The sequence below is a fragment of the Pseudophryne corroboree genome, unplaced genomic scaffold (genome assembly GCF_028390025.1).
Source record: "Pseudophryne corroboree isolate aPseCor3 unplaced genomic scaffold, aPseCor3.hap2 scaffold_1112, whole genome shotgun sequence".
Taxonomy (NCBI): Eukaryota; Metazoa; Chordata; class Amphibia; order Anura; family Myobatrachidae; genus Pseudophryne; species Pseudophryne corroboree.
Window position 1 is genome coordinate 53,742 of NW_026967738.1, and position 18,469 is coordinate 72,210.

The 18,469-nt window shown below is 47.8% G+C and overlaps 13 non-coding genes and 3 pseudogenes across 13 annotated transcripts; 13 read left to right on the top strand and 3 right to left on the bottom strand.

Moving 5' to 3' along the window:
- Positions 1 to 3,466: 3,466 nt before the first annotated feature.
- On the bottom strand, positions 3,467 to 3,540 carry TRNAN-AUU (transfer RNA asparagine (anticodon AUU)). Its single transcript has one exon. It is a non-coding gene; the product is annotated as a tRNA-Asn (tRNA).
- Positions 3,541 to 4,844: 1,304 nt separating this feature from the next.
- LOC134989625 (U1 spliceosomal RNA) lies at positions 4,845 to 5,008 on the top strand. Its single transcript, XR_010194743.1, has one exon. It is a non-coding gene; the product is annotated as a U1 spliceosomal RNA (small nuclear RNA).
- A 152-nt stretch (positions 5,009 to 5,160) lies between these two features.
- Positions 5,161 to 5,302, top strand: LOC134989558 (U1 spliceosomal RNA; annotated as a pseudogene).
- A 692-nt stretch (positions 5,303 to 5,994) lies between these two features.
- Positions 5,995 to 6,158, top strand: LOC134989595 (U1 spliceosomal RNA). Its single transcript, XR_010194714.1, has one exon. It is a non-coding gene; the product is annotated as a U1 spliceosomal RNA (small nuclear RNA).
- A 152-nt stretch (positions 6,159 to 6,310) lies between these two features.
- LOC134989577 (U1 spliceosomal RNA) lies at positions 6,311 to 6,452 on the top strand (annotated as a pseudogene).
- Positions 6,453 to 7,144: 692 nt separating this feature from the next.
- Positions 7,145 to 7,308, top strand: LOC134989658 (U1 spliceosomal RNA). The gene has a single exon (XR_010194773.1). It is a non-coding gene; the product is annotated as a U1 spliceosomal RNA (small nuclear RNA).
- A 3,305-nt stretch (positions 7,309 to 10,613) lies between these two features.
- Positions 10,614 to 10,776, bottom strand: LOC134989581 (U1 spliceosomal RNA). The gene has a single exon (XR_010194704.1). It is a non-coding gene; the product is annotated as a U1 spliceosomal RNA (small nuclear RNA).
- A 152-nt stretch (positions 10,777 to 10,928) lies between these two features.
- LOC134989668 (U1 spliceosomal RNA) lies at positions 10,929 to 11,092 on the bottom strand. Its single transcript, XR_010194782.1, has one exon. It is a non-coding gene; the product is annotated as a U1 spliceosomal RNA (small nuclear RNA).
- Positions 11,093 to 14,283: 3,191 nt separating this feature from the next.
- On the top strand, positions 14,284 to 14,447 carry LOC134989649 (U1 spliceosomal RNA). The gene has a single exon (XR_010194765.1). It is a non-coding gene; the product is annotated as a U1 spliceosomal RNA (small nuclear RNA).
- A 152-nt stretch (positions 14,448 to 14,599) lies between these two features.
- On the top strand, positions 14,600 to 14,734 carry LOC134989585 (U1 spliceosomal RNA; annotated as a pseudogene).
- Positions 14,735 to 15,436: 702 nt separating this feature from the next.
- LOC134989644 (U1 spliceosomal RNA) lies at positions 15,437 to 15,600 on the top strand. The gene has a single exon (XR_010194760.1). It is a non-coding gene; the product is annotated as a U1 spliceosomal RNA (small nuclear RNA).
- Positions 15,601 to 15,752: 152 nt separating this feature from the next.
- On the top strand, positions 15,753 to 15,915 carry LOC134989583 (U1 spliceosomal RNA). The gene has a single exon (XR_010194706.1). It is a non-coding gene; the product is annotated as a U1 spliceosomal RNA (small nuclear RNA).
- A 670-nt stretch (positions 15,916 to 16,585) lies between these two features.
- LOC134989635 (U1 spliceosomal RNA) lies at positions 16,586 to 16,749 on the top strand. Its single transcript, XR_010194752.1, has one exon. It is a non-coding gene; the product is annotated as a U1 spliceosomal RNA (small nuclear RNA).
- A 152-nt stretch (positions 16,750 to 16,901) lies between these two features.
- On the top strand, positions 16,902 to 17,065 carry LOC134989574 (U1 spliceosomal RNA). The gene has a single exon (XR_010194699.1). It is a non-coding gene; the product is annotated as a U1 spliceosomal RNA (small nuclear RNA).
- Positions 17,066 to 17,733: 668 nt separating this feature from the next.
- On the top strand, positions 17,734 to 17,897 carry LOC134989661 (U1 spliceosomal RNA). The gene has a single exon (XR_010194775.1). It is a non-coding gene; the product is annotated as a U1 spliceosomal RNA (small nuclear RNA).
- Positions 17,898 to 18,049: 152 nt separating this feature from the next.
- Positions 18,050 to 18,212, top strand: LOC134989587 (U1 spliceosomal RNA). The gene has a single exon (XR_010194709.1). It is a non-coding gene; the product is annotated as a U1 spliceosomal RNA (small nuclear RNA).
- Positions 18,213 to 18,469: the final 257 nt, after the last annotated feature.

Sequence of the window (18,469 nt, forward strand, 5' to 3'; positions counted from 1 at the left end):
CCCCCCCCCTTCCTTTCTCAATTGTGCCCGTCAGCAGCTATTCTAAGGTTGCTGCCAATGGGTGTGACACATTAATTTCTTCTGTGGGGTACACTGGACTCCACAAGGATTCACATTGGGGTGTAGAGTAGGATCTTGATCTGAGGCACCAACCGGCTCAAAGCTTTTGACTGTTCCCAAGAAGCTCAGTGCATTCTCCTCTATAACCCCGCTTCCATGAACAGGGAGCTCAGTTTGTAGTTGGTGCCTTCAGTAGCAGGCCAATTAACAGGGGCCTGCCTCAGGCAGCCTATTCTTAGCTATTAATTTTGACAAGAAAAGAAGAACTTGTTTTATGAGAATCTACAAGGGCTGCAGCAGGCTAGGTCTAATAGACATCTTTACTGCAGCTTCATCACTCCCAGCGGCGCTGTATACTCCCATGCCCTGGTTGCTGGGTCACTGCATCGGAGGCTCCGGTTTCATCCTAAGGTCAGTCACACACACACCACCCTTCCGGATCACGAGGCCGCTGCTGAAGGGGAGCGAGGCCGTAGGGGGTGGGCCGTGTGCGCACTGCGGTGGACACTGATTACTGGGCAGCCGCTCCACTAGCCACCAGGTACAGTTAAGGAGCACAGGTCTGGGGGTTTTTCTCCTATATTAACCCAATTTTGTACTGCCCGCAGCGCATTGTGATAGGTAATAGGGCCTGATTCAGGTTGGATTGCAATCACAATAAGCGATCCAACTGCAAAAATTGCTAAGAGCATACGCATGTGCCTGCATTTTCTGCGGCACCCCGCAGAGAATGTGATCGCCTCTGCCTGTCAATCGGGGCGGGGAAGGGGGGGAGAGGTGGGTCAGCAACACTCCATTTCCAAGTCAGGGATGGAGCGGTGCGGGGGCAAGGCTTCAAAATGGGGTCTGCAACGGAGGAGACACAGGGGGCGTGGTCACAGCGACTGTATGACATCACATTCAGCCGCTGTGATCACAAAAATGGTGGCGGCTTCCTGCGCGCACATACAGTCTGCACCAGCAGGAGCCTACACCATTTTTTATGATCACGCTGAACTGCAGTGCGACTGCAATTACAGCATGGTCAAGAAGGGAGGCGTCATGCTGGGTGGCCATGCCCTGTCACTTTGCAGGAGCCAGCACCGCTCACACACTAGTCCCCGGGTGCAGCCCCCAACCCCCGGGACACCCGGAGCAACAAAATGTAGATTCAGGCCACCAGGCCACGCCCCTACCTATGAAACCATGCCTCCTTTTTACCATTGCACTGCTTATCTGCGCGCACTGCATTACAATCTCCCTCGCCACCTCTCTGGGTGTCACCAGTGATAGTGACACCTCTGCCATGCTTGTAGCAGCTGGTCCTAAGATCTACGCCTCAAACCCTGAGTGTTTGCCCTTGTGACTTGTTGATCATCATAGCGAAGCAGATGCTTACAGAAAACTGCAGGGGCTTAGATTGAAAATAAAAAAATTGATAGGGTATAAGGTAGAGAGGAGCGGGTTCGGTTCTCCGAGAACCGAATTCCCCACGAACTCCACGTGGTTTACACTGGTCCGAGGCAGGCTCGGTTGTTCCCGCCTGACTCGGAAAACCTGAACAAGGGAAAATGTCATCATCCCGCTGTCGGATTCTCGCGAGATTCGGATTCCATATAAAGAGCTGCGCGTTGCTGCCATTTTTACTCGTGCATTGAAGAGAGAGCGGAGAGGACGTGGCTATGTTCTCTCAGTGGAAATCTCAATATCAGTGCTCAGTATCAGTGGTTACTTATTGCTGCTCAGTAATACTAGTAGTGTGTCTCTCCTGCTCAGTGTCAGTTCTCAGTAGTATCCTCATCAGTGCTCAGTATCACTGTTCATTGTCTTGTGCTGCATTGTGTTGCTCAGCATAATACAGTACATTACTAATAGTCCAGTGCTGCATCTTGCTGCTCAGTGTCAGTTCTAGTATCCTCATCAGTGCTCACTATCACTGCTCATTGCATTGTGGTGTTCTGTATACTACAATAACATAGTAATATAGTAACATAGTTTTTGAGGTTGAATAGAGGCAAATTGCCCATCGTGTTCAACCTGTTTTAAGTTGTGATGATTCTACATACTTGCTGAATAATGTTTTATGACTAGTTAGCTACTATAACTCATGTTACCCCCGGATTAACCATGTTGATATTTTAAGTATTATAACCTTGGATAGCTTTTTCATTCAGAAATGTATCCATTCCTTTTTTAAATCCAATTACAGAGTCCGCCATTACCACCTTCCCTGGCAGGGAATTCCACATCCTGATTGCCCTAACAGTAAAGAAACCTTTCCTCCATTGCGTTCTGAACTTTCCTCCAGTCGCAGCGAGTGACCACGTGTTCTTTTAATAAATAATTCCTCTGATAACTCTTTGTTATGTATCTTTACATATTTGAAGATATTAATAATATCTCCTCTTAGGCACCTCTTTTCTAGTGTATAAATATTCAGCCTAGTAAGTCTTTCCTTATAGTCCAGTACTTTAAGGCCTTTAATCAATTTAGTCTTCAGGATCTCTGACACTTCCATGAGCAGCAGAGTAGTGCAATGGAAGCATGCTGGGCCCATAACCCAGAGGTCGATTGATCGAAACTATCCTCTGCTATGTGCATTTTTTTTTTTATAATTAAAGTAATCAAAAACTGGGATTGATATTTTGGCACTTTTATTTTTACTTAAAGTACAATAACTTTTATCATTTTAATTTGTTTTAATAGTATATTGACAGCATTGTTTTCTTTAAAAAATCCACTTAATTTTCTTTACCCTATTACTGAAATGGTAATTGACAAAAACAAACTACATTGTCACCAGAAGAGCAATGCAAAATGTACAAGTGATATATGAAAATCATCTTCCATCTTGAATTTCAATGATGCATTGGGACAACAATTTGTGAGAAACATCTTCACCCATAAAGAAAGATTTTCTTAATTCCTTACCTGTGTGCTGATTAGATATCACCTTGTTTTCACATTAAACAGACTTCCCCATGAGGAAGCAGCAAGGATGCAGTGACGTTTCCTGGTGTCAACCTGTATTATTTCAGTAGACATTGAAATGAGGATGCATCTTTGATGCCTTTCCAATGAAGCAAGTTTAATTCAGTAATAGGTGAAAAACCATTCCTACAAAGGTGTTAATCAGAGACTTGGCTTTGTGGACACTTTTCAGAGAGCAAATTTGTTAGCATAAACATAAAATCAGAAAATGAAGAGCTGTTTAATCACTCAATTGGACTTTTCTGCCAGCATAATTTTTTTTCTCTGCAACTCACTGCTAAATTGTGCTTCCTAGCTGTTTTTTTATAAAATCACTTAATCAAATCTAACTCTGATTACATCAGAGAAGGCCAGGTACCCTACACCATAAGGGGGGTTTTTGAAATTTTGACTTGTCTACTTAAAGATCACCAAAATCTGATTACAAGGTCAATTACATCCCTGGGTGGGATTGAACCACCAACCTTTTGGTTAATAGCCAAACATGCTAACCGATTGCGCCACAGAGACACCTTGCGAAAGTCAATACTGACAAAGGCTAATAAGCATTCATCTAGAACGTTTCCTAGAAAAACTTTAAAAAGTCAATAATCTGGAGAATTTTTGTAAGAAACACATTGGTACTTTCCCATGATGAGTGAGTGCTTCAGGATTTCTTGCACTTACATGGGCTATTAACCAAAAGGTTGGTGGTTCAATCCCACCCAGGGATGTAATTGACCTTGTCATCAGATTTTGGTGATCTTTAAGTAGACAAGTCAAAATTTCAAACCCCCTCTTATGGTGTAGGGTACCTGGCCTTCTCTGACGTAATCAGAGTTAGATTTAATTAAGTGATTTTATAAAAAACAGCTAGGAAGCACAATTTAGCAGTGGGTTGCAGAGAAAAAAATAACATTTTAAACCTACCGGTAATTTTTTTTTCTCGTAGTCCGTAGAGGATGATGGGGACTCCGTAAGGACCATGGGGGATAGACGGGCTCCGCAGCAGACATGGGCACTTTAAGAAAGACTTTAGATCTGGGTGTGCACTGGCTCCTCCCTCTATGCCCCTCCTCCATACCTCAGTTAGAGAAACTGTGCCCAGAGGAGACGGACAGTACGAGGAAAGGATTTTTGTTAATCCAAGGTCAAGATTCATACCAGCCACACCAATCACACCGTATAACTTGTGATATACTACCCAGTTAACAGTATGAAAACAACATAGCATCAGTCCAAGACCGATGAAAACTAACATATAACCCTTATGTAAGCAATAACTATATATAAGTCTTGCAGAAGTAGACCGCACTTGGGACGGGCACCCAGCATCCTCTACGGACTACGAGAAAAAGATTTACCGGTAGGTTTAAAATCTAATTTTCTCTTACGTCCTAGAGGATGCTGGGGACTCCGTAAGGACCATGGGGATTATACCAAAGCTCCCAAACGGGCAGGAGAGTGCGGATGACTTTGCAGCACCGATTGAGCAAACAGGAGGTCCTCCTCAGCCAGGGTATCAAACTTATAGAACTTTGCAAAGGTGTTTGAACCAACTTTGACCCACTGCTTGGATGACATCACCATATGCAAATCCATCTGCGGCAGGCCTTCCCCCAGGAATGCTTGCACTAGTTGTTGCATTTGGTTTGTTGTTTGGGGGTGCTTCAGTATTAGGCAGCCTTCTGCCCTCCCATGTTCATCTGAAAATATGTGTTCTCCCTGCAGTTGTTGTCCCCAGATGAGAGTTCCCTTGTGCTGCCTCAGTTGAATCTCCTTTACTTGACAGAGATGTGCCTGAGCAGCGGCCCTCCCCAGCCCTATCCCAAATCATACTTATTTTGCATAGGAGATACCATGGTCATGAAGATTGTTCTCCCAGGGTTAGGTTAATTCATTGCATTCTGGGTATGCTGACCCCTGTGATTTCCCCAAATGTGGGAAACTCAACTGCATTATTTGTGGTAGTGGGGGACTGTGTTTGTGCTTTCCTCTGGTCAGCTCTGGTAAAAGTCAGATTTCTTTGTCTCAGATCTTCCTCTAGCCTTGTTCTTCTTTTGAGAGTTCCCTTGTGCTGCCTCAGTTGGATCTCCTTCACTTGACAGGGGGGTGCCCGAGCAGCGACCCTCCCCAGCTCTAGCCCAACTCCTACTTACCTGCCAGGTGAGATACTATGATCATGAAGATGCTTCTCCCAGGGCAAGGCTCACCCATTGCACTCTGGGTGTGCTGCCCCTGCGATTTCCCCAAATGTGGGAAACTTGACTGCATAATTTGTGTTTCCCCTGGTCGGCTCTCATATAATTCAGATCTCTTTGTCTCAGGTCTCTCTCCAGCCTAGTTTGCTGTCTGTTTCCACTTCTTTTTTCTTGAGCCCCTCCCTTCTATACCCTTGTGCACTATCCTGACTTCTCCCGTCTGCTTACTTTGTGCCTTCCAACGCACAATACAAACTACAGGTAGTGCTGCAGGGCCCACACCCTTTTACTTGCTTTACAGAGCAGCTCTGGAGCTGTTACAGTGCCCAGCTGCTGCAAGAAATCAGCTTGAATGCTTCAGGGGCTGGGGCATAGCCAACATGAGCCCCACACCGAAGGAGGGTGGAGGTGTTTAATGCGAACTAGGGGTCATCCAAGCGCCGCAAAAGGCCGCCATGCCCTGCACACCCCTTTATTCTTTTCATATGCAGACGAGGGTTGAAGCCAACTTTGACCCACTGCTTGGATGACATCACCATATTCAAATCCATCTGCTGCAGGCCTTCCCCCAGGAATGCTTGCACTAGTTGTTGCATTTGGTTTGTTGTTTGGGGGTGCTTCAGTATTAGGCAGCCTTCTGCCCTCCCATGTTCATCTGAAAATATGTGTTCTCCCTGCAGTTGTTGTCCCCAGATGAGAGTTCCCTTGTGCTGCCTCAGTTGAATCTCCTTTACTTGACAGAGATGTGCCTGAGCAGCGGCCCTCCCCAGCCCTATCCCAAATCATACTTATTTTGCATAGGAGATACCATGGTCATGAAGATTGTTCTCCCAGGGTTAGGTTCATTCATTGCATTCTGGGTATGCTGACCCCTGTGATTTCCCCAAATGTGGGAAACTCAACTGCATTATTTGTGGTAGTGGGGGACTGTGTTTGTGCTTTCCTCTGGTCAGCTCTGGTAAAAGTCAGATTTCTTTGTCTCAGATCTTCCTCTAGCCTTGTTCTTCTTTTGAGAGTTCCCTTGTGCTGCCTCAGTTGGATCTCCTTCACTTGACAGGGGGGTGCCCGAGCAGCGACCCTCCCCAGCTCTAGCCCAACTCCTACTTACCTGCCAGGTGAGATACTATGATCATGAAGATGCTTCTCCCAGGGCAAGGCTCACCCATTGCACTCTGGCTGTGCTGCCCCTGCGATTTCCCCAAATGTGGGAAACTTGACTGCATAATTTGTGTTTCCCCTGGTCGGCTCTCATATAATTCAGATCTCTTTGTCTCAGGTCTCTCTCCAGCCTAGTTTGCTGTCTGTTTCCACTTCTTTTTTCTTGAGCCCCTCCCTTCTATACCCTTGTGCACTATCCTGACTTCTCCCATCTGCTTACTTTGTGCCTTCCAACGCACAATGCAAACTACAGGTAGTGCTGCAGGGCCCACACCCTTTTACTTGCTTTACAGAGCAGCTCTGGAGCTGTTACAGTGCCCAGCTGCTGCAAGAAATCAGCTTGAATGCTTCAGGGGCTGGGGCATAGTCAACATGAGCCCCACACCGAAGGAGGGTGGAGGTGTTTAATGCGAACTAGGGGTCATCCAAGCGCCGCAAAAGGCCGCCATGCCCTGCACACCCCTTTTTTCTTTTCATATGCAGACGAGGGTTGAAGCCAACTTTGACCCACTGCTTGGATGACATCACCATATGCAAATCCATCTGCTGCAGGCCTTCCCCCAGGAATGCTTGCACTAGTAGTTGCATTTGGTTCGTTGTTTGGGGGTGCTTCAGTTTTAGGCAGCCTTCTGCCCTCCCATGTTCATCTGAAAATATGTGTTCTCCCTGCAGTTGTTGTCCCCAGATGAGAGTTCCCTTGTGCTGCCTCAGTTGAATCTCCTTTACTTGACAGAGATGTGCCTGAGCAGCGGCCCTCCCCAGCCCTATCCCAAATCATACTTATTTTGCATAGGAGATACCTTGGTCATGAGGATTTTTCTCCCAGGGTGAGGTTCATTCATTGCATTCTGGGTATGCTGACCCCTGTGATTTCCCCAAATGTGGGAAACTCGACTGCATTATTTGTGGTAGTGGGGGACTGTGTTTGTGCTTTCCTCTGGTCAGCTCTGGTAAAAGTCAGATTTCTTTGTCTCAGATCTTCCTCTAGCCTTGTTCTTCTTTCGAGAGTTCCCTTGTGCTGCCTCAGTTGGATCTCCTTCACTTGACAGGGGGTGCCCAAGCAGCAATCCTCCACAGCTCTAGCCCAACTCCTACTTACCTGCCAGGGGAGATACTATGATCTTCACTGTTAGGGCAATCAGGATGTGGAATTCCCTGCCAGGGAAGGTGGTAATGGCGGACTCTGTAATTGGATTTAAAAAAGGAATGGATACATTTCTGAATGAAAAAGCTATCCAAGGTTATAATACTTAAAATATCAACATGGTTAATCCGGGGGTAACATGAGTTGTAGTAGTTAACTAGTCATAAAACATTATTCAGCAAGTATGTAGAATCATCACAACTTAAAACAGGTTGAACACGATGGGCAATTTGCCTCTTTTCAACCTCAAAAACTATATTACTATATGTTACTATATTACTATGTTACTGTAGTATACAGAACACCACAATGTAATGAGCAGTGATAGTGAGCACTGATGAGGATACTAGAACTGACACTGAGCAGCAAGATGCAGCACTGGACTATTAGTAATGTACTGTAGTATGCTGAGCACCACAATGCAGCACAAGACAATGAGCAGTGATACTGAGCACTGATGAGGATACTACTGAGAACTGACACTGAGCAGGAGAGACACACTACTAGTATTACTGAGCAGCAATAAGTAACCACTGATACTGAGCACTGATATTGAGATTTCCACTGAGAGAACATAGCCACGTCCTCTCCGCTCCCTCTTCAATGCACGAGTAAAAATGGCGGCAACGCGCAGCTCTTTATATGAAATCCGAATCTCGCGAGAATCCGACAGCGGGATGATGACATTTTCCCTTGTTCAGGTTTTCCGAGTCAGGCGGGAACAACCGAGCCTGCCTCGGACCAGTGTAAACCACGTGGAGTTCGTGGGGAATTCGGTTCTCGGAGAACCGAACCCGCTCCTCTCTACCTTATACCCATATATTTTTTTATTTTCAATCTAAGCCCCTGCAGTTTTCTGTAAGCATCTGCTTCGCTATGATGATCAACAAGTCACAAGGGCAAACACTCAGGGCTTGAGGCGTAGATCTTAGGACCAGCTGCTACAAGCATGGCAGAGGTGTCACTATCACTGGTGACACCCAGAGAGGTGGCGAAGGAGATTGTAATGCAGTGCGCGCAGATAAGCAGCGCAATGGTAAAAAGGAGGCATGGTTTCATAGGTAGGGGCGTGGCCTGGTGGCCTGAATCTACATTTTGTTGCTCCGGGTGTCCCGGGGGTTGGGGGCTGCACCCGGGGACTAGTGTGTGAGCGGTGCTGGCTCCTGCACAGTGACAGGACATGGCCACCCAGCATGACGCCTCCCTTCTTGACCAATCTGTAATTGCAGTTGCACTGCAGTTCAGCGTGATCATAAAAAATGGTGTAGCCTCCTGCTGGTGCAGACTGTATGTGCGCGCAGGAAGCCGCCACCATTTTTGTGATCACAGCGGCTGAATGTGATGTCATACAGCCGCTGTGACCACGCCCCCTGTGTCTCCTCCGTTGCAGACCCCATTTTGAAGCCTTGCCCCCGCACCGCTCCATCCCTGACTTGGAAATGGAGTGTTGCTGACCCCCCTCTCCCCCCCTGCCCCGATTGACAGGCAGAGGCGATCGCATTCTCTGCGGGGTGCCGCAGAAAATGCAGGCACATGCGTATGCTCTTAGCAATTTTTGCAGTTGGATCGCTTACTGTGATTGCAATCCAACCTGAATCAGGCCCTATTACCTATCACAATGCGCTGCGGGCAGTACAAAATTGGTTTAATATGGGAGAAAAAACCCCAGACCTGTGCTCCTTAACTGTACCTGGTGGCTCGTGGAGCGGCTGCCCAGTAATCAGTGTCCACGCCAGTGCGCACACGGTCCACCCCCTACGGCCACGCTCCCCTTCATCAGCGGCCTCGTGATCCGGAAGGGCGGTGCGTGTGTGACTGACCTTAGGAAGAAACCGGAGCCTCCGCTGCAGTGACCCAGCAACCAGGGCACGGGAGTATACAGCGCCGCTGGGAGTGAAGAAGCTGCAGTAAAGATGTCTATTAGACCTAGCCTGCTGCAGCCCTTGTAGATTCTCATAAAAAAAGTTCTTATTTTCTTGTCAAAATTAATAGCTAAGAATAGGCTGCCTGAGGCAGGCCCCTGTTAAGTGGCCTGCTACTGAAGGCACCAACTACAAACTGAGCTCCCTGTTCATGGAAGCGAGGTTATAGAGGAGAATGCGCTGAGCATCTTGGGAACAGTCAAAAGCTTTGAGCCGGTTGGTGCCTCAGATCAAGATCCTACTCTACACCCCAATGTGAATCCTTGTGGAGTCCAGTGTACCCCACAGAAGAAATTAATGTGTCACACCCATTGGCAGCAACCTTAGAATAGCTGCTGACGGGCACAATTGAGAAAGGAAGGGGGGGGGGGGCATTTGAATCCAGCACATAGATGCAATTCAAATATGTAATTTGAACCTTCCTATTTTAAAATATAATGGATGAACTTCACCCTGTGATAACAATCTTCATGATATAGAGATCTCATATGCAAAATAAGTATGAGTTGGGATAGGGCTGGGGAGGGTGGCTGCTCGGGCAAGCCCCTCCCCCGTCAAGTTAAGGAGATTCAACTGAGGAAGCACAAGGGAACTCTCGTCTGGGGACAACAACTGCAGGGAGACCACATTTTTTCAGATGAACATGGGAGGGCGGAAGGCTGCCTAATACTGAAGCACCATCAAATATCAAACCATATGCAATAACTAGTACAAGCATTCCTGGGGGAAGGTCTGCAGGAGACGAATTTGCATACGGTGATGTCATCCAAGCAGTGGGCCAAAGTTGGCTGGAACCCTCATCTGCATATGAAAAGAGAAAAGGGTTATGCAGGGCATGGCGGCCTTTTGCGGCGCTTGGATGACCCCTAGTTCGCATTAAACACCTCCACCCTCCTTCGGTGTGGGGCTCATGTTGGCTATGCCCCAGCCCCTGAAGCATTCAAGCTGATTTCTTGCAGCAGCTGGGCACTGTAACAGCTCCAGAGCTGCTCTGTAAGGCAAATAAAAGGGTGTGGGCCCTGCAGCACTACCTGTAGTTCGCATTGTGCGTTGGAAGGCACAAAGTAAGCAGACGGGAGAAGTCAGGATAGTGCGCAAGGGCATAGAAGGGAGCGGCTCAAGAAAAGAGAAGTGGAAACAGACAGCAAACTAGGCTGGAGAGAGACCTGAGACAAAGAGATCTGAATTATACGAGAGCCGACCAGGGGAAACACAAATTATGCAGTCAAGTTTCCCATATTTGGGGAAATCGCAGGGGCAGCACACCCAGAGTGCAATGGTTGAGCCTTGCCCTGGGAGAAGCACCTTCAAGATCATAGTATCTCACCTGGCAGGTAAGTAGGAGTTGGGCTAGAGCTGGGGAGGGTCGCTGCTCGGGCACCCCCCTGTCAAGTGAAGGAGATCCAACTGAGGCAGCACAATGGAACTCTCGAAAGAAGAACAAGGCTAGAGGAAGATCTGAGACAAAGAAATCTGACTTTTACCAGAGCTGACCAGCGGAAAACACAAACACAGTCCCCAACTACCACAAATAATGCAGGCGAGTTTCCCACATTTGGGTAAATCACAGGGGTCAGCATACCCAGAATGCAATGAATGAACCTCACCCTGGGTGAACAATTTTCATGACCATGGTGTCTCCTATGCAAAATAAGTATGATTTGGGATAGGGCTGGGGAGGGCCGCTGCTCAGGCACATCTCTGTCAAGTAAAGGAGATTCAACTGAGGCAGCACAAGGGAACTCTCATATGGGGACAACAACTGCAGGGAGAACACATATTTTCAGATTAACATGGGAGGGCAGAAGGCTGCCTAATACTGAAGCACCCCCAAACAACAAACCAAATGCAACAACTAGTGCAAGCATTCCTGGGGGAAGGCCTGCAGCAGATGGATTTGCATATGGTGATGTTATCCAAGCAGTGGGTCAAAGTTGGCTTCAACCCTCATCTGCATATGAAAAGAGAAAAGGGGCGTGCAGGGCATGGCGGCCTTTTGCGGTGCTTGGATGACCCCTAGATCGCATTAAACACCCCCACCCTCCTTTGGTGTGGGGCTCATGTTGGCCATGCCCCATCCCATGAAGCATTCAAGCTGATTTCTTGCAGCAGCTGGGCACTGTAACAGCTCCAGAGCTGCTCTGTAAGGCAAGTAAAAGGGTGTGGGCCCTGCAGCACTACCTGTAGTTTGCATTGTGCATTGGAAGGCACAAAGTAAGCAGACGGGAGGAGAAGTCAGGATAGTGCACAAGGGTATAGAAGGGAGGGGCTCAAGAAAAAAGAAGTGGAAACAGAGAGCAAACTAGGCTGGAGAGAGACCTGAGACAAAGAGATCTGAATTATACGAGAGCCGACCAGAGGAAACACAAATTATGCAGTCAAATGTCCCACATTTGGGGAAATCGTAGGAGCAGCACACCCAGTGTGCAATGGGTGAGCCTTGCCCTGGGAATAGCACCTTCCTGATTATAGTATCTCACCTGGGTGTGCTGCCCCTGCGATTTCCCCAAATGTGGGAAACTTGACTGCATAATTTGTGTTTCCCCTGGTCGGCTCTCATATAATTCAGATCTCTTTGTCTCAGGTCTCTCTCCAGCCTAGTTTGCTGTCTGTTTCCACTTCTTTTTTCTTGAGCCCCTCCCTTCTATACCCTTGTGGACTATCCTGACTTCTCCTCCTGTCTGCTTACTTTGTGCCTTCCAATGCACAATGCAAACTACAGGTAGTGCTGCAGGGCCCACACCCTTTTACTTGCCTTACAGAGCAGCTCTGGAGCTGTTACAGTGCCAAGCTGCTGCAAGAAATCAGCTTGAATGCTTCAGGGGCTGGGGCATGGCCAACATGAGCCCCACACCGAAGGAGGGTGGGGGTGTTTAATGCGAACTAAGGGTCATCCAAGCGCCGCAAAAGGCCGCCATGCCCTGCATACCCCTTTTCTCTTTTCATATGCAGATGAGGGTTCCAGCCAACTTTGGCCCACTGCTTGGATGACATCACTATATGCATATCCGTCTTCTGCAGACCTTCCCCCAGGAATGCTTGTACTAGTTGTTGCATTTGGTTTGTTGTTTGGGGGTGCTTCAGTATTAGGCAGCCTTCTGCCCTCCCATGTTCATCTGAAAATATGTGTTCTCACTGCAGTTGTTGTCCCCAGATGAGAGTTCCCTTGTGCTGCCTCAGTTGAATCTCCTTTACTCTAAAACTTGTAAAACTTAGCAAAAGTGTTTACTAAATAGCTGCTCGGCAAAGTTGCAATGCCGAGACTCCCCGACCAGCTGCCCAGGATGAACCCACCTTTCTAGTAGAATGGGTCTTCACCTAATTCAGTAACGGCAATCCTGCCGTGGAATGAGCATGCTGAATCTTACCACAGATCCAGCGCATAATTGTCTACATGGAAGCAGGACACCCAATCCTGTTGGGAGCATACAGGACAAACAGAGCCTCTGTTTTCCTAATCTGAACCGTTCTGGTGACATAAATTTTCAAAGTTCTGACCACAGCCAGAGACTTTGACTCAACGAAGGTGTCAGTGGCCAAAGGCACCATGTGGAAAGATGAACCACCTTCGGCAGAAATAGTTGACGTGTCCTCAATTCTGCTCTATCTTCATGAAATATCAAATAAAGGCTCTTGTGATACTGCATGGTTTGTACTGTTTTCCATGTGCTCCCAGATCTTTCAAGCAAGAAGCATGGTCAAGAAAGTTCTGTTTGAAAAGAAACAACATTTACTGTCATTGTTATAGAATTTGGGAGAAAAAACAAGAAGAAATCTGCACTGTTGACGCACTGGACAGAATGAATGAATCATAAAATATAACCTTTATTAAGTATGTATTAAAATTGGATAAATATTAATATTATTATCCCAAACTGCAGTGAAACATAAAGGTTAAAATCACAGAACTAACATACATGTGCATAAGAAGAATAAAGAGATGTGAAAAAAAGGTTTAAAAAGCGTGTCCGTGTGTGATTATTTTTGAAGGCACAACCCTGGCGGGGTTGTTTATATAGATATATATGTTGCTAATAATCACTTTCTAGCGTAATGTTATTAAATAGCTGTTAGTATCTATGTCGTCAGGTACCACTGGGTCGTATCATATATACTCCTGTGGGAAACTTGACTGCATAATTTGTGTTTCCCCTGGTCGGCTCTCGTATAATTCAGATCTCTTTGTCTCAGGTCTCTCTCCAGCCTAGTTTGCTGTCTGTTTCCACTTCTCTTTTCTTGAGCCGCTGCCTTCTATGCCCTTGTGCACTCTCCAGACTTCTCCTGTCTGCTTACTTTGTGCCTTCCAACGCACAATGCAAACTACAGGTAGTGCTGCAGGGCCCACACCCTTTTACTTGCCTTACAGAGCAGCTCTGGAGCTGTTACAGTGCCCAGCTGCAGCAAGAAATCAGCTTGAATGCTTCAGGGGCTGGGGCATAGCCAACATGAGCCCCACACCGACGGAGGGTGGAGGTGTTTAATGCAAACTAGGGGTCAGCCAAGCGCCGCAAAAGGCCGCCATGCCCTGCATGCCCCTTTTCTCTTTTCATATGCAGACGAGGGTTGAAGCCAACTTTGACCCACTGCTTGGATGACATCACCATATGCAAATCCATCTGCGGCAGGCCTTCCCCCAGGAATGCTTGCACTAGTTGTTGCATTTGGTTTGTTGTTTGGGGGTGCTTCAGTATTAGGCAGCCTTCTGCCCTCCCATGTTCATCTGAAAATATGTGTTCTCCCTGCAGTTGTTGTCCCCAGATGAGAGTTCCCTTGTGCTGCCTCAGTTGAATCTCCTTTACTTGACAGAGATGTGCCTGAGCAGCGGCCCTCCCCAGCCCTATCCCAAATCATACTTATTTTGCATAGGAGATACCATGGTCATGAAGATTGTTCTCCCAGGGTTAGGTTCATTCATTGCGTTCTGGGTATGCTGACCTCTGTGATTTCCCCAAATGTGGGAAACTCAACTGCATTATTTGTGGTAGTGGGGGACTGTGTTTGTGCTTTCCTCTGGTCAGCTCTGGTAAAAGTCAGATTTCTTTGTCTCAGATCTTCCTCTAGCCTTGTTCTTCTTTCAAGAGTTCCCTTGTGCTGCCTCAGTTGGATCTCCTTCACTTGACAGGGGGGTGCCCGAGCAGCGACCCTCCCCAGCTCTAGCCCAACTCCTACTTACCTGCCAGGTGAGATACTATGATCATGAAGTTGCTTCTCCCTGGGCAAGGCTCACCCATTGCACTCTGGGTGTGCTGCCCCTGCGATTTCCCCAAATATGGGAAACTTGATTGCATAATTTGTGTTTCCCCTAGTCGGCTCTCATATAATTCAGATCTCTTTGTCTCAGGTCTCTCTCCAGCCTAGTTTGCTCTCTGTTTCCACTTCTTTTTTCTTGAGCCCCTCCCTTCTATACCCTTGTGCACTATCCTGACTTCTCCTCCTGTCTGCTTACTTTGTGCCTTCCGATGCACAATGCAAACTACAGGTAGTGCTGCAGGGCCCACACCCTTTTACTTGCCTTACAGAGCAGCTCTGGAGCTGTAACAGTGCCAAGCTGCTGCAAGAAATCAGCTTGAATGCTTCAGGGGCTGGGGCATGGCCAACATGAGCCCCACACCGAAGTAGGGTGGGGGTGTTTAATGCGAACTAAGGGTCATCCAAGCGCCGCAAAAGGCCGCCATGCCCTGCATACCCCTTTTCTCTTTTCATATGCAGATGAGGGTTCCAGCCAACTTTGGCCCACTGCTTGGATGACATCACTGTATGCAAATCCGTCTTCTGCAGACCTTCCCCCAGGAATGCTTGTACTAGTTGTTGCATTTGGTTTGTTGTTTGGGGGTGCTTCAGTATTAGGCAGCCTTCTGCCCTCCCATGTTCATCTGAAAATATGTATTCTCCCGGCAGTTGTTGTCCCCAGATGAGAGTTCCCTTGTGCTGCCTCAGTTGAATCTCCTTTACTTGACAGAGATGTGCCTGAGCAGCGGCCCTCCCCAGCCCTATCCCAAATCATACTTATTTTGCATAGGAGATACCATGGTCATAAAGATTGTTCTCTCAGGGTGAGGTTCATTCATTGCATTCTGGGTATGCTGACCCCTGTGATTTCCCCAAATGTGGGAAACTCAACTGCATTATTTGTGGTAGTGGGGGACTGTGTTTGTGTTTTCCTCTGGTCAGCTCTGGTAAAAGTCAGATTTCTTTGTCTCAGATCTTCCTCTAGCCTTGTTCTTCTTTCGAGAGTTCCATTGTGCTGCCTCAGTTTGATCTCCTTCACTTGACAGGGGGGTACCCGAGCAGCGACCCTCCCCAGCTCTAGCCCAACTCCTACATAACTGCCAGGTGAGATACTATGATCATGAAGGTGCTTCTCCCAGGGCAAGGCTCACCCATTGCACTCTGGGTGTGCTGCTCCTGCGATTTCCCCAAATGTGGGAAACTTGACTGCATAATTTGCGTTTCCCCTGGTCGGCTCTCGTATAATTCAGATCTCTTTGTCTCAGGTCTCTCTCCAGCCTAGTTTGCTGTCTGTTTCCACTTCTCTTTTCTTGAGCCGCTGCCTTCTATGCCCTTGTGCACTCTCCTGACTTCTCCTGTCTGCTTACTTTGTGCCTTCCAACGCACAATGCAAACTACAGGTAGTGCTGCAGGGCCCACACCCTTTTACTTGCCTTTCAGAGCAGCTCTGGAGCTGTTACAGTGCCCAGCTGCTGCAAGAAATCAGCTTGAATGCTTCAGGGGCTGGGGCATAGCCAACATGAGCCCCACACCGACGGAGGGTGGAGGTGTTTAATGCGAACTAAGGGTCATCCAAGCGCCGCAAAAGGCCGCCATGCCCTGCATACCCCTTTTCTCTTTTCATATGCAGATGAGGGTTCCAGCCAACTTTGGCCCACTGCTTGGATGACATCACCGTATGCAAATACGTCTTCTGCAAACCTTCCCCCAGGAATGCTTGTACTAGTTGTTGCATTTGGTTTGTTGTTTGGGGTGCTTCAGTATTAGGCAGCCTTCTGCTCTCCCATGTTCATCTGAAAATATGTGTTCTCCCTGCAGTTGTTGTCCCCAGATGAGAGTTCTCTTGTGCTGCCTCAGTTGAATCTCCTTTACTTGACAGAGATGTGCCTGAGCAGCGGCCATCCCCAGCCCTATCCCAAATCATACTTATTTTGCATAGGAGATACCATGGTCATGAAGATTGTTCTTCCAGGGTGAGGTTCATTCATTGCATTCTGGGTATGCTGACCCCTGTGATTTCCCCAAATGTGGGAAACTCGACTGCATTATTTGTGGTAGTGGGGGACTGTGTTTGTGCTTTCCTCTGGTCAGCTCTGGTAAAAGTCAGATTTCTTTGTCTCAGATCTTCCTCTAGCCTTGTTCTTTTTTTGAGAGTTTCCTTGTGCTGCCTCAGTTGGATTTCCTTCACTTGACAGGGGGGTGCCCGAGCAGCGACCCTCCCCAGCTCTAGCCCAACTCCTACTTACCTGCCAGGTGAGATACTATGATCAGGAAGGTGCTTCTCCCAGGGCAAGGCTCACCCATTGCACTCTGGGTGTGCTGCTCCTACGATTTCCCCAAATGTGGGACACTTGACTACATAATTTGTGTTTCCTCTGGTCGGCTACTCGTATAATTCAGATCTCTTTGTCTCAGGTCTCTCTCCAGCCTAGTTTGCTGTCTGTTTCCACTTCTCTTTTCTTGAGCCCCTGCCCTTGCCCTTGTGCACTCTCCTGACTTCTCCTGTCTGCTTACTTTGTGCCTTCCAACGCACAATGCAAACTACAGGTAGTGCTGCAGGGCCAACACCCTTTTACTTGCCTTACAGAGCAGCTCTGGAGCTGTTACAGTGCCCAGCTGCTGCAAGAAATCAGCTTGAATGCTTCAGGGGCTGGGGCATAGCCAACATGAGCCCCACACCGACGGAGGGTGGAGGTGTTTAATGCGAACTAAGGGTCATCCAAGCGCCGCAAAAGGCCGCCATGCCCTGCATACCCCTTTTCTCTTTTCATATGCAGATGAGGGTTCCAGCCAACTTTGGCCCACTGCTTGGATGACATCACCGTATGCAAATCCGTCTTCTGCAGACCTTTTCCCAGGAATGCTTGTACTAGTTGTTGCATTTGGTTTGTTGTTTGGGGGTGCTTCAGTATTAGGCAGCCTTCTGCTCTCCCATGTTCATCTGAAAATATGTGTTCTCCCTGCAGTTGTTGTCCCCAGATGAGAGTTCCCTTGTGCTGCCTCAGTTGAATCTCCTTTACTTGACAGGGATGTGCCTGAGCAGCGGCCCTCCCCAGCCCTATCCCAAATCATACTTATTTTGCATAGGAGATACCATTGTCATGAAGATTGTTCTCCCAGGGTGAGGTTCATTCATTGCATTCTGGGTATGCTGACCCCTGTCATTTCCCCAAATGTGGGAAACTCGACTGCATTATTTGTGGTAGTGGGGGACTGTGTTTGTGCTTTCCTCTGGTCAGCTCTGGTAAAAGTCAGATTTCTTTGTCTCAGATCTTCCTCTAGCCTTGTTCTTTTTTCGAGAGTTTCCTTGTGCTGCCTCAGTTGGATCTCCTTCACTTGACAGGGGGGTGCCCGAACAGCGACCCTCCCCAGCTCTAGCCCAACTCCTACTTACCTGCCAGGTGAGATACTATGATCAGGAAGGTGCTTCTCCCAGGGCAAGGCTCACCCAATGCACTCTGGGTGTGCTGCTCCTACGATTTCCCCAAATGTGGGACACTTGATTACATAATTTGTGTTTCCTCTGGTCGGCTCTCGTATAATTCAGATCTCTTTGTCTCAGGTCTCTCTCCAGCCTAGTTTGCTGTCTGTTTCCACTTCTCTTTTCTTGAGCAGCTCCCTTCTATGCCCTTGTGCACTATCCTGACTTCTCCCGTCTGCTTACTTTGTGCCTTCCAACGCACAATGCAAACTACAGGTAGTGCTGCAGGGCCCACACCCTTTTACTTGCTTTACAGAGCAGCTCTGGAGCTGTTACAGTGCCCAGCTGCAGCAAGAAATCAGCTTGAATGCTTCAGGGGCTGGGG